Source organism: Podarcis pityusensis, assembly GCF_964106645.2.
Source record: "Podarcis pityusensis genome assembly, chromosome: 2".
In the NCBI taxonomy this organism is placed as follows: Eukaryota; Metazoa; Chordata; class Lepidosauria; order Squamata; family Lacertidae; genus Podarcis; species Podarcis pityusensis.
This window is the reverse complement of record NC_138029.1, coordinates 63,715,511-63,729,506: the sequence shown is the minus strand read 5'-3', so window position 1 is coordinate 63,729,506 and position 13,996 is coordinate 63,715,511. Positions and strand designations below refer to the sequence as shown.

Genomic DNA, 13,996 nt, shown 5'->3' with positions numbered 1-13,996 from the left:
TCTGACTGTACATGGTTCATGTGATAGAATCACGACCAACCTTACAAATCAGTGATTTCTTTTCCATCTGACTCACCTCCCCTGTTCACCACCTCTCAGCCTCCTGGCTCTCCTGCAGGACTCCACCCATCCACCTTGGCTCTCACCTGGGGCCCCAAGTCACAGATCAGCCCCACCCCACCCCAAATCTCACATCAAATACAGCTCTTAGAACTTGGTGACATAACTATCATCTATCTAGGATTACTTTTGTGGGCAGGTAAACTAGAATGAGAGATCAAAGTAATGTCTGCAGGTTCCAGGAATCCACTTTATTGTTTTGGGGGCCCATATCTTTAGCACTATAGGAAGAGAAAGTAGGGAGCATAGGTTATAACAGTGCCCAAAGCATTTCCACCCCAGCCCTATTTTAGCATCTAATCACAGTGTCTGACTGAAGATAGTTGGCCTTTTCTTTTTTGGGGGACTTATGGAAATAATTTTAAGGTGCATGAGCAACATGAAATGCATTCCACATACCACATGTGAAAGTTGACAATCTCAAGACAAATTCTGTATTCACTCTGTGAATTCATATTGAATGGTGTGTGTGCGGGCTTGTAGGGGAAAGTTTTGTGCTTGTGTGGGATCCGGGAGTATATGCAGGAATACAAAAACACTGAAAGACAGATTATTTGTCTGCTGGTATCCCTTGTGACCTAAATCTGTGTTTAAAATATGTCTGGTTGTATCCGGAATAATATGCACATCTTTCATCAGGAAGAACTGTAATTTCCTTAGCATCTACTCAACAGAATACTCATTGCTGAGTTAGTACTCTAAGGAAACCTTTCTATTTTCTCTTTAAATATAATATGGAATTAGATCCTACTTCATGCCGAAGCCTTTGATTTTTCTAATAGAAGAGATTCTTTTTCACTTAGTACAAATAAATGTGTAAATGGCAGAACCAACATTTTCCATATTTGGCAGAACTAGCAGTATTGGCAGGAAGGATAAAAATGTCAGTCTCTGTATGAACTAGGAGCCAATCTGCATGAATTTGCTCTTGATGCTGGAAATGAGGGATGGGGTTGAAGGTCTGCTAAGCATAAGATGACCCACCCAGAAAGAAACAGGCAACTGGCTCAGTCTTGGCAACCTTGCAGTAGAAAGAAATGCCTACCTCACAGAGTTGTTGTGAGGATAAAATGGAGAACCATGAAGGCCACTTTGAGATCCTTGATGAAAACCCCAGTAGGTTGCAGGAGGAACCTATTGAAGATTCCATGCAAAGAAATAGCCCACTTCATGAATTGCAACTTCATATGACTGTGGAAAGTGAGTGGAAAGTGAGTCTGAAACCATGTGTATGTATTTTATTTGACACACAAAATTCCCTGTCACCATTTCCTCCTTGCAAATGGGACTTGTAGACATGGATTTTTAGAAAACATTTTTGTGTGTGTAAGTCTGACAGACTTGATGTTGGAGGTTTGCTAATTTATATTAGCCCCTTAGCCTGCTCAGTCTTTCTTTCAGCATTGTCTTGGACTACCGTACTCTTCACTATAAAAATATATTGATATGGAGGAATCTTTAAAATAAAAAAAAAGCACAGCACTTAATTATAGCAAAGTACCTCCCAAACTTTAGATAGCTAAGATTAAAAATAGTGGCATTCTATTTATCAGTTTATTAGCAAGGTTGTTAATAGAGAGATTTGTTCACTGATTTAAAAATATACATATTGAAATTCCACTTCTCCAGCAATCAGTTTTTAAAATGTGCAACTGAAAACTGTCTTGATTGCCTAAGCTGTAACCTTGCCTGTCATGTGAGCAGCTGAGCTGTGAAGCCTCTCAATTTGACAGTATTTCATGAAAATGCTGACAGTTGGTCTTTTGCTCTGAATCTGGAATTACAGCAAATTATCCTAGTGTCATAAAAGCTCTGTAAACTTCTAGTTGGGTTTGGCTGATAAAAGCTTTCTAAATTGTTTGCCTCTTCTAAGGAGCGAACTTCTCTGAGTTATAAATGGAAAGCATGTCAAACTTTTGCTGGAATTATCATTCTAAATTCTAAATTAAATCAAGGAACAGGTTTGGGTGCATTTTGTGGAATTTAAGCACATGAAGTTTCTCACTGTGAGAATTCTGAGAGCATTTTTTAATTCATAGAAACAAGAAGTCTGTGAGCAAAAGGGAGATAAGTGAAGTGATATGCAAAAGAAAAGCAATTTTGAAAGGTCAAAGAACATTGCCTCAGACAGACTCATGATCCTGAAATTAGGAATTTGAAAGAGGCCACCAGTTCAGTCTTGATGTTGTGAAATATGGACTGGCATTTAATTTTGTTGTTGTCAGATTTTCCAAGAAAGAAATTAATGTTCCAGATAACAGATGAAGTGCTAATCCAAATTTTTCTGAGCTAAAGAGACATTACTGTCCCCGGTCTGGATCTAGGGCTGATATTAAGCAGATCAGATCTTCTAACGTTTGTAGGCACACACAGGACATTTTCTGCTGCTGTTTTATGTGGCTTTGGCCTAACAATAAAGGATTCAGCCATATGGCTATATGGAGACTGTAGACACACAATTTCTTTGCATCCAGTTCCTACATAACATTTACACAGGGCTCTCTGCCAGATTGTGTAAGACTCTGAAACCTAGGGACTCAGCTAGATGGGTAAGGAAAAAGTGTTTAATGTGCGTTGTATATGCAATATAACACTGTGAAACCAGTCCCATCTTTCCCTCCCAGATTTCCCTATATGAGTTTGCAACGTGCTTAACTGAATCGCTTCTTTGATGTGTCTAGATGCAGCCCTAGTCAGTTTTCACATTTAAGGCACAGGGGTCTTGAATCAGGAACTTTGGCAGTGAGTAACAACAACAACAACAACAACAACAACAACAACAGAAATAAAAACAAAAAACCCACAAGCCTTTTGCAGTTAGGAAAATGCACTTGAAACTGACCAGTGAGAATGAATGCTCCATAAACATCAGACATCATATAAGCCGGGAAAGCTCATTCAGTAGCAGAGCATCAGACTCTTAATCTGTGGGTCGTGGGTTTGAGCCCCACGCTGGGCAAAAGATTCCTGCATTGCAGGGGCTGTACTAGATTACCCTTGTGGGCCCTTCCACCTCTATAGTCTATGATTCCCTGCAAACTTTGCAGAAACAAATCAGGAAGAACGCTCCACAAACAAGCCACCTGGACATGACTTAAGACAGCTCAGTTGTGACTGGAAAACAGGCTGATTCCATAACAGCAGAAGATGTCTTATGAGAGTGCTCCTGATAGTTCTCAGAGCTCGTGTTCCTGAGGGTGAAGACAGGTATAACAGGAAAACAAAACTTACTCAGCAAATTGTCAAGCTCTATTATTGGTCTGCTTTCAACTTGACAACTGAAATGGCAAGACATCCATATCAGAAAATAGGATACTGGATCAGTGCTGCTTCTCCACCACCCTACCCTGCTTCAGATATACTATCCATGATGTGGGTTTGTTTATTTAAAAGAGCATTTGGGACTTGATCTGTACATTTGTTGCTTGATTCAGTATGTGGTTTGTTTGCATTTTAAATTAAAAGTGCAAAACTGTTCCCAGGTCTGGGGAAGTTTCTGTTTAACATCCAAGGGCACCAGCAGGTCAGTGGACAACTCCGCAGCTTCTGTCTGCTTAAAGTTTGTGGAACCACTGTTTCTTTCAGAGCTCGATTCTGAAGAGAAACAGGTACTTTTGAACTCCTCCAGAGTGACTCTAAAAATGTTACTTCGTCCTCAGACACCCACTGATGGCATGCATACATAAAGAACACCAAGTGATCAAATGAATGAGCAGTATGAGCAGAACCTTTAGTATGCAGACAGACTAAAGGAAATAAATTCACTTAATGATTCTGCCTGCATGCGTGTCTTAACCACAAAGCCTGGAAGTGTAGAAATATATTTTAGGATTGGGAATTGCCAACACTACATTCAGCTCAGTCTGCAAAGGTAAATACAAGAGAGGCCTGTAACTCCTGCTGTTACATCTGGAGAAATGCTTACCAAGCTTTCTAAGAGTCCTGTGCACCTCTTGCCATAGTCGGGTGTTGAAAATGGCATAAGGCCCCGTGTTTCCATCACAGACAAATACCCCCCCCCTCGTGCTTCATTTTTTCTCCTCAGACATATGGCAGTGCGGATCATAAAGTTACATCATTCCAAGTACTTTCTTGCCTCTAAGGAAATTCTCCTTCAGTAAGTAAATAAAGCTAGCAATAAATTTGAATTAAAACTCTTTTGTGGATAACGTTTAAAAAAAATCTGCACAGCCAAACACCTGGAAGGGCGGGGGCAGGTGGTGGAGGGGAGGGAGAGAAAGCTGTACTGCTTTCCTTCACAACTTTAAATGTTGACAGAAATGAATTGCGCTGTCAATGGTGCTAGTTCAGTATCAGATCAGTGGGACTTCATAATTCTGTTTGTTGTTGTTTAGTCGTTAAGTCATGTCCGACTCTTCGTGACCCCATGGACCAGAGCATGCCAGGCACTCCTGTCTTCCACTGCCTCCCGCAGTTTGGTCAAACTCATGCTAGTAGCTTCAAGAACACTGTCCAGCCATCTCGTCCTCTGTCATCCCCTTCTCCTTGTGCCCTCCATCTTTCCCAACTTCAGGGTCTTTTCCAGGGAGTCTTCTCTTCTCATGAGGTGGCCAAAGTATTGGAGCCTCAGCTTCATGATCTGTCCTTCCAGTGAGCATTCAGGGCTGATTTCCTTAAGAATGGATAGGTTTGATCTTCTTGCAGTCCATGGGACTCTCAAGAGTCTCCTCCAGCACCATAATTCAAAAGCATCAATTCTTCAGCGATCAGCATTCTTTATGGTCCAGCTCTCACTTCCATACATCACTACTGGGAAAATCATAGCTTTAACTATATGGACCTTTGTTGGCAAGGTGATGTCTCTGCTTTTTAGGATGCTGTCTAGGTTTGTCATTGCTTTTCTCCCAAGAAGCAGGCGTCTTTTAATTTCGTTCCTGCTGTCACCATCTGCAGTGATCATGGAGCCTAAGAAAGTAAAATCTCTCACTGCTTTCATTTCTTCCCCTTCTATTTGCCAGGAGGTGATGGGACCAGTGGCCATGATCTTCGTTTTTTTGATGTTGAGCTTCAGACCATATTTTGCGCTCTCTTCTTTCACCCTCATTAAAAGGTTCTTTAATTCCTCCTCACTTTCTGCCATCAAGTTTGTGTCATCTGCATATCTGAGGTTGTTCATATTTCTTCCAGCAATATATTTCTTCCAGCAATAACTCAGAGAAGCTACGAGCTATGCCGTGCAGGGCCACCCAAGTTGGACAGGTCATAGTAGAGAGTTTTGACCAAACGTGATCCACCTGGAGCAGGAACCGGCAAGCCACTCCAGTATCCCTGCCAAGAAAACTCCATGGACAAAGACAACAGGTATAATTCTGTTAAGGGAATGAAAATCAAGCAGTGATGGGCGGCTTAGTTTACTGAAGCATTTTGTGTACTGAACTTCATTCATATATATATAGATAGATAGATATAGATATAGATATAGATATAGATATAGATATAGATAGATAGATAGATAGATATCTCCTCATAGTTGTTATTTCAGGAATGAGACATGTTCCTCTTCCTTTCAGGTCACAAAATACTGAGGGTGCGGCTCAGTCCATGCTCGTAACTCTCAACTTCACAGACTGATCAGCACAGGCTTCACACTCTAGAATTCTTTCTGTAAGTGCCATAGAGATGCCCTGGGCAAAACAGTAGCTGCATTTTTCCAGGAACACTCCACATTTCCAGGTTTGCTCAACTGTCAAAAAAACAAATGTGGGAGAGAGCAGCAGTTTATGGTTATCCTGCCTGTAGTTACATATCTACATGTCAGCTTTCCTCACTTGAAACTAATGTGCAGTTGATCCTCCATCATATTTATATTTTTTCCTGCTGGATTTTATATTTTCCAAAACAGGGAACCAGCTACTAAATATTTCTTCATCACACGTTTCCCTAGGTGTAACCTGAAACCTGAACAGCACTTTGAAGAGTCTAATCTATTGTGTCCGATATGCCTTCACATACTCCATCTTAAGTCTTGTGACTAAATGCAGACTTTGTGGCTTTAATACCAAGCCAGCTTTTAACATTTTTCTCTCCCCACATCCGATTTGCATAACATGCAGCCTGAACTCAAAAGGTTTTTCACACTTTTGTGACATTTTGCTTGGGTTATAAAGTTATTATACCACTGTGGATTCCAACCCCCCCCCCCTTTATGGGCCAACATGGATATCTTTTTCTACGATGTTTTAGAGCATGGTTATAGTTTACTGCAGTACTAACAGTTGACAGTTCTTCATGAGGTGAAAAAGACTGATGTCCATTTTGAAAACGTCTTCCGCTATTGCTTGTTGTGAAGAAAAGCATGCTGGGAGATAAGGAACAGACTTCTTGACAATGTGTTCCATCTGGTTAAGAGACAATTGAATCAGTATATCCAGTTATTAATAAAACAGAACACACACAACACATGCCTTCACTGCACTCTATTGAAAAGGCACTGGGTCCATAAGATTTCAGGGAAGAACTTCAAAGTATCCTGTGTGCTAGTCTTTCTACCACTCTCAGAAACGCTAGAGGATTAATAATACACTAGGTCCTCCTACTCATCCTCTAATCTACCATTCTCTATGGAAAGGAAACTGCTCTGACACAAGAATTGAATTTGTGCTCCTGGCCTTGTCAGCAAGAAAAGAGAGCTCTCATTATGTAAGTTATGAATACCTCTCACATTAAGTACCCCGTCTTCTAATTTAAACGTTTCTTACACTGTCAAAATAATCTTTTATACAGCACATTTTTGCATCTTTCCATATACCACAATCACAGCATGCATTTAAAGCACTATGATACCATTTTACACATTCATAGCTTCCCCCAAAGAACAATTAATTTGTTGGGGGGAGGGGCTGAGAGTTGTTAGGACACCCCTACTGTACTTCCCTTTGCAGAGGTACAATTCCGAGCTCCTAGGAAGAGGAATTGATTGGTTTTTGTTTTTTTCTTTGCTGTTAATGTTTTAATGGGGTTAAAACAATGGTTAAAAAGTTAGAACACATCCTGGATGGAAATACTCAACGGTTGTTTTTTTTAAGAGGATTGAAGAGGAATTGATTGTTAAGCCTCTCTGGAAACCGCAGAAACAGCTCGTTTCCCTTTAAGGCTCCCATTCTAAACATTTTTCTTCTGAAGGAAGGGCCTCACTACATGTTGCATTAATTGCGTGGCTTGCAGCCACATCATAGATTATTATTATTTAATAAAAACCTAGGCATGGGGAGGGCGAAGCATTTCCATAGGAACTGCAGTACGTGGGGGGGCAGGGAGTTAGAGGGCTCATTCACACTTCCTATTGTCCCTTTTTGCACTCAGTTGTAGGGTTTTCTCCGAATTAACATTTCTACTGATTTAGGACTAAAGAGTAGGCTTTCCCTTAGAATGAAACAAGGGGAAAACCGCTAGGACCCATGCTTGGAAAGTGTTTGCCAAGTGGAAAACACCTTGGACTCGTTCTTTCTAGGCCCAGGACAAGGGGAAGGTTGGACAAGCCCTAAGACTTCTTTCCGCAGCCACAGCTGCGATGGAAATTGCTCCCTCACTAGTGGTAGCATCTCTTTAGCTTTCAACTAAGCATGAAGCCTTATTTTACTTTTCAGGCTGATTAACTGGTAAGTAAAATGCTTTTCTTTCAAATAACCACAGGGGTTTAGCTATGGGATGTGTTGTAAACAAAAATTGCCCTTTTCCCTTATGGGGTATCCAAGAGCCCATATAGCGTCCTTACATAGGTTCCCAATTGGTAGGAGAGAATAACAGAGGCCAACCAGAGAATATTGAGAAGTAAAGCAGCTAGTAAGCTTGATCTTTATTGATCTGTTGCAACAGGGTGCTCCCCTCATCTGCAGGAGAGGAGGAGGAACCGAGAAAAATGGCGCACAAGGCCTTATAAAGACTTTTGAAATTGCCACCCTGTAGATCAAGACCATCCCCAGAAACATCATACATCATACATACATCACAGAAGGGGTGTAACCTAAGACCACCCCTCAGATACATTATACCTACATCACAAAAAAGGCAGTCTAAAACAGAAATTTTGAATGTTGTTTTTTTCCTGTCGTTGTTTATCTCCTGTCTGGCATGTTACTTGATTGGATTGCCTGAGGAGCCTGGCCATTCTTTTGTAATGATAAATACTTAGTTCCTGGGCCATGTCACAAGCTCACACCCTATTCATATCTTAAATGTGCCCTTAAGACAGGATTTGTGAGGAAAGAGACAATGGGAGGATTCCCACTTTGACCTTGCAGAGAAAACATTTGCTCAGTTTAGGAATCAAAATGGTTCCAGGTCGGTCTTCCTTTGCTGATTTTTTAGATGGGATGGAGTAGGGGGTGAGTTGCTTCTCTGGGGTGAATTTGTCCCCCTCTCAGACCAACAGTGCCTATGCCTCTCCCCCTGCTCCCATTTTTAGCCATCATATCAACTGTATGGTTTTATGAAATTATTTAGGCATATTTCTTTTTTGTTGTCATTCAGTGGCACCTGTAAATTCTATAATCTGAGAATTAGCAAAAACAAGTCACCTGTGGACAGGAGGAAATCTAATTAGCAAACAGGTCTGTCATTTGCCTGTGGGAACAAGTCAAACTGAAACCTACGTGAGTATTAATAGCTTGTTACCTTTTTTAGTACTCTGAGTACTTGTTTCTTCCTGATAAAAGAGAGATGTGAAACTCAAATGCTTACAATTTGTTTTAGGCTACAATCCTTTACAGTGGTACCTCGGTTTAAGAACAGCCCTGTTTACGAACTATTCGGTTTACGAACTCCGCAAAACCGGAAGTAGTGTCCTGGTTTATGAACTTTACCTTGGTCTAAGAATGGAAGTCAAACGGTGGAAGGGCACCAGCAGCAGGAGGCCTCCTTAGGTAAAGAGTGCCTCGGTTTAGGAACGGCTTTGGTTTAAGAACGGACTTCCGGAACGGATTAAGTTCATAAACCAAGGTACCACTGTATACAATTACCAGCAAAATAAGTGATATTGAACTTTTTGGGACTTACTCCTTAGTAGACAAGCAGAGCATTGCACTGTGAAGCACATTGTGGTCAGACAGAGGATATTTGGCAAATTCTGCCTATTTTTTCTTGGTTTCTATGAAATCAACCCAGGCACCAGTGCTTTTGCCCTTCCTTCTTGCAGAGCCTGTTATCTTGGGCCTGCCTGTTACCTTCCTGAGATAAAGTCTGCATCCTGCCTCGCCAAAGGAAAAGCAACACCCACTCACCTCTCAGAAACTGACCACATCAGCACAAAGTCCTGGGAGCACATAAGTAGACGACCCTTTTCCTGTTAAGAGACTACATGTTTTAGCATAAGGCCTAATGCAGACAGGTGTGTTTTCATTTCTGTGAACTGGGATTGGCTTACAAATAAACAGAAAGACCAGGTGATCATGTTCCCTCCGCTGGACCCTTCCAAAAAGTTTCTCAAGTAAGAAAGGGCTCCTTGTTTCAAGCACCGACATGAGCCAAGCAGTTTAAAACAAAAAACAAAACAAAAAACCCCTCTTTTTTGTGCTTGGCTGCATCTACAGGGAGCAACAGACCTCAGGGAGAGTCAAGAACACTCCTTGCATTTGTCTGTATGCTAGAGGGTTTTTTTAGGTCTCTAACCAGGCAAAACATACCTCCGGTGTTTGGAGTGGTTATACCTCAAAGGGACGAAAGGAACCAGGAAAAGAGCAATCTCTCGGGATCTTGAATGCTGCCAAGGCAGCAGAAATCGGTAGGTGGAATGGGTTCTTCCTGCAAAAGGGCAGGAATTATACAGAGAGAGACAGGGGCGCATGATGCTTAGAGGATATCCAGCTATGAAGTTGTGCACTTGGTGCCTAGGACTGCTATTTAGCCCTGTTGCATTTTGTGCCGTACCTTATTTCTAGACTTTTAATGTGAACATTCCTGTTTCACAGTACAGGTACCAAGCATAACACAAGGGATCTGAGAGACGGCAGTGCTCATTTGGAGAAGTCTTGGCAGAACCTTCCACCCCAGTCCTTGTTCCATTCCTCCTCCTATCCTCTGCCAAAGCTTTTCTCAAGTATTAAATACATTTTCTTTAACTTCGCATATTCAGCAACTTTTACAAAAAAACAGCAGCAGCAGCAGCACACAACTCTTTCCAACTTTTATTTTCTTGCTTTTGTATTTGAGCATCTATTTCACAGTCTATTAAAAGTCGCTTTGGCTATTTTGAGAGCTGACGGCAGATGCATGAGCTGCTTTGCACTTCTCATTTTTTTTCCTTTTAGCTTTTACTATAATGCCCAAATGGGAACTTTCAAAAGAAGGAGTGATGGGAAGCACCACATATGTGCATATCTAAAGCCTACCATGCAAAAATTGATTTTGAATACTTTTAGTCATTGTTTTTTCTTTCTTTCAGGGGGTACTCAAGGGTACGCAGTACCAGCACCTCTTTTTGTTGTTGTTGTTAAAAAGTGTGGCGCTTACTGTAACAACTTCATGGTGAAACAAAATAAAAAAATTCCTTCCAGTAGCACTTTAGAGATCAACTAAGTTTGTTATTGGTATGAGCTTTCGTGTGCATGCACGCTTCTTCAGATACATACACCTATTTTTCTAGAAAAAAAGCGCTGCAGTTTTAGTTTGTTTCATTGCACTTACAGCATGGACACACTGTTGAATCTGAAAAGGCGGCTACACTTCTCCCTGGCAGCAGTCAATGGAGAGGGAACGCCATTTAACTTCACGCTTCTGTCAAAGGACAAGGCCAGCTGGGCTCTAGAGCAACAACACGTTGAGTTTGTCTTGTGACCCATGGGAAAGTTCCCAAAGCAGGAAAGTAGAAGGCAGTGAAGAGAATCATCTGAGCTGCAAACGGGCCTCCTATGAAGTTCAGTGAAGCCAAAGGGAGTCAACTCCTGGGCTTTGCTAGACTGAACCAGGGATAGGCGTCTGGCTCTCGCTTGGAAGGAGATCTTGTGGCCTCTTTCTTTGCTCAGCCAGGATGAGACAGGAGGTCATGCCAGCTCCCGACATACTTTCAGGAGTGAAAACGTTTACGTGTGCCTCGTGATTAATCATGTCAGGAATTAGGCTCAAAGAGTCCAAAGTCAATATGCCCTTGAAGCTTAAGTGTCAGGGTCATTGGGAACGGGGAACGCTGCCAGGAATCCGTGCTGCTTTAATGGCTTACATTTTTCCTTCCACCACACTTGCATCTCAATGGCCAACTGGGGCCGTGTATGTATTACCGGCTTAAAACGCAACTAGGTTGTTCTTTCCCCTCCAATTTGGATCAAAGCTGCATTGGGGCAGAACACATCAAAATGGAATATTTCATAAAAGACAACATAATAGATAACAGGGTAGATATGGAGCGTGACTAATCTCATGTCTTTCCAAACAAACAGTGGGAATGCACGTGAAATCCCATAAGCCAGGATGTGTTCTTTGCACTAGCACTTTTTAGCAGCAACAGCTGGAGCGTGGAGAAAAGTATCTTGCATAATCAGTTAGCATAATGAAACTGGATATGAGATATTTCTCAAGGATAATGCACTCTGGCTTGAGCAATGTTGCTCTGCATTGGAGACGGCAAGACACTACTGAGAAACTACCGGCCCTGACTGGTATGGAATATCACCTGGGTCTAATTGTTCCCCCATCTCTGCATCAAACCACATCCTCAAGAGCCTGCTAGGAATCACTGCCCAAATTGGTTCAGGGCTTCAGCAAGAGCATGGACTTTCCCTGCGCCTTTCAGCATCCTGGTTAAAAAGCTGCTCTCGTACCACTTGAGAAACTGGATGCAGTTCAGATCCGTACTGGAAATGTGGGCTTGAATTCAAGAGAGAATGGAGCCCATTGAAGCAATGTGGAAATCATCAAGCATGTGAAGAAGGGAGCTCAGCCAAACCCACAAGATTTCTCTCCAGCTTCTCATCTCTTCAAAGAAAAATACACTAGTCATTTAAGAGAAGACGGGTGGAAATAGAATATGAATTGCAAGTTTATGGAGGGGATGTCTGCAAGAAGGCTTTAATGGCTCTTCATATAAATCATGGTCCATACTGACAGTCCGCCATCTGCTCACACTGCCACCTGCTCACACCAGTGGTGAATCCTCGCTATCTTCTGCCCTACAACAGTTGCTGGATGCAGAGCCAGTGACAAACAGAGCCAATGAACTCTAGTTTTGTCCCCATTCTCCTTCCTGCTGAATTCTACAACGGACTGGTTGTAAGTAGGAATGAAGATAGTTAGGAGCTGGCCTAGGGGGCAGACGGGTTGGTGGGGAGTGCCTTATTTCCCCTATGACCCTGCCTCCACTGGTCCAGGCGAGCGCTCCAATTGGAGAACAGCCTTTACCAAAGTTTTCACGGACTTTGAAGATGCTCAAACTCAGGACAAAAAGAAGAAACGTGCTAAGAGGAAGGCACATTTGGCAAACCCTCACCATGATCAACTCCCACTCGGAAACCTATGTCCCCACTGTGGAAGGACGTGTGGATCCAGAATTGGCCTCCACAGTCACTTAGGGACTCACTGTTAAGACTGTGTTCATGGAAGACAATCTTACTCAGGTACAAGTGATTGCCAAAGAAGAAGACTGGTCCATGGAGATGATGCGGAGGAGAATCAGAGCCAATGCATGGGTGGCATATTCTACACAGAGGAAGGAACACCGCTGGTTTGCCACCCCAACCCACACTGTCTTGCCATGTTTACACTTCTCCTGGCATTTCCAGTTTAGTGGTAAAGCATTGGAATGAGAGTACAGGAGGCCCCTGTGTACCCTGCCTATGGCAGACTGAGGGCGAACAAACATCACCTTCATCATGAACAACTTGCCCACTTGCCTAAGGTTAGTAAAAATTCCTTCCAGGCAAGCAGCTGGCTACTTTCATCCAACCAGTGCTGGCCTGAGGCATTTTGCTGCCTGGAGCATAGCCCACCAGGGCCAGCACTTAAAGAATTCTTGCTGCACTATTCAGACACCAGTTCCCGCCTTTGCCGAACCCCACCTTATAGTGCCCCTGAAGTAGCTTGTTTCATGCTGCTGCCTGGTAGGGCTGGCCTAAAAACTACTAAGGAAAGAGAGTCCACTGCCTTCGGAGTCTGTTCTGCTGTCGAACAGCTTGTAATGTGTCATGTACACTGATGGCTCAGTGCAGCTAATGAACAGTAATACTATGTGTACTTTCTTGATGATTTGCGCTGGTATATGGGAACAAAACAGGGCATGGGAGGAATACACATTCAAAGTGTTGAGAATAGAAGTTTGACTGTAGAATTTGAGAAATATCAAAGCAAACGAGTACTGTGGCTTTAGACAAAAGGCAATTTTAAAATGTCTATGTAATTTTTAGAGGCATGCTTATTATTATCTGAAGCATATAGTTTTGTTTTTTTAAGTCCCTGAGCTGCAGGAAAACTTCAGAGGCAAGAATACTTATATAGCTCACCTTGAAGTTCAAATGTTTTGGAGCAACATATTTATAAAAGGTTAGAAATTAATAGGAACAAGGTTTTAATTTGTTAGAACAAAGTCTGATTTTGAAGAAAGCTGTAGAACACTTCAAGCATGTAAGAAGAATAAAGGAGCTCAGATATAATATAATTAATTAAAATAATTAGAAAAGGCAGTGAACAATTGAGAGGAAAGGGTACGCTTCAAATAAAGACATAAAAGCAACCCACAATAACCTTCATCAACCTGGTACCCTCTTTTGTTTTGGACTATTGTTTGGATAGGGACGTGGGTGGCGCTGTGGGTAAAACCTCAGCGCCTAGGACTTGCCGATCGTCAGGTCGGTGGTTCGAATCCCCGCGGCGGGGTGCGCTCCCGTTGCTTGGTCCCAGCGCCTGCCAACCTAGCAGTTCGAAAGCACCCCCA

The 13,996-nt window shown here is 42.3% G+C and overlaps 1 long non-coding RNA gene across 1 annotated transcript in view; it reads left to right on the top strand.

Moving 5' to 3' along the window:
• LOC308469259 overlaps nucleotides 1-13,613 on the top strand; it is a 212,928-nt gene extending 199,315 nt beyond the window's left edge. The window contains exon 2 of the long non-coding RNA XR_013982062.1: nucleotides 12,639-13,613. This is a non-coding gene — a long non-coding RNA (uncharacterized lncRNA). The remainder of the gene's footprint in view (nucleotides 1-12,638) is intronic.
• Nucleotides 13,614-13,996: the final 383 nt, after the last annotated feature.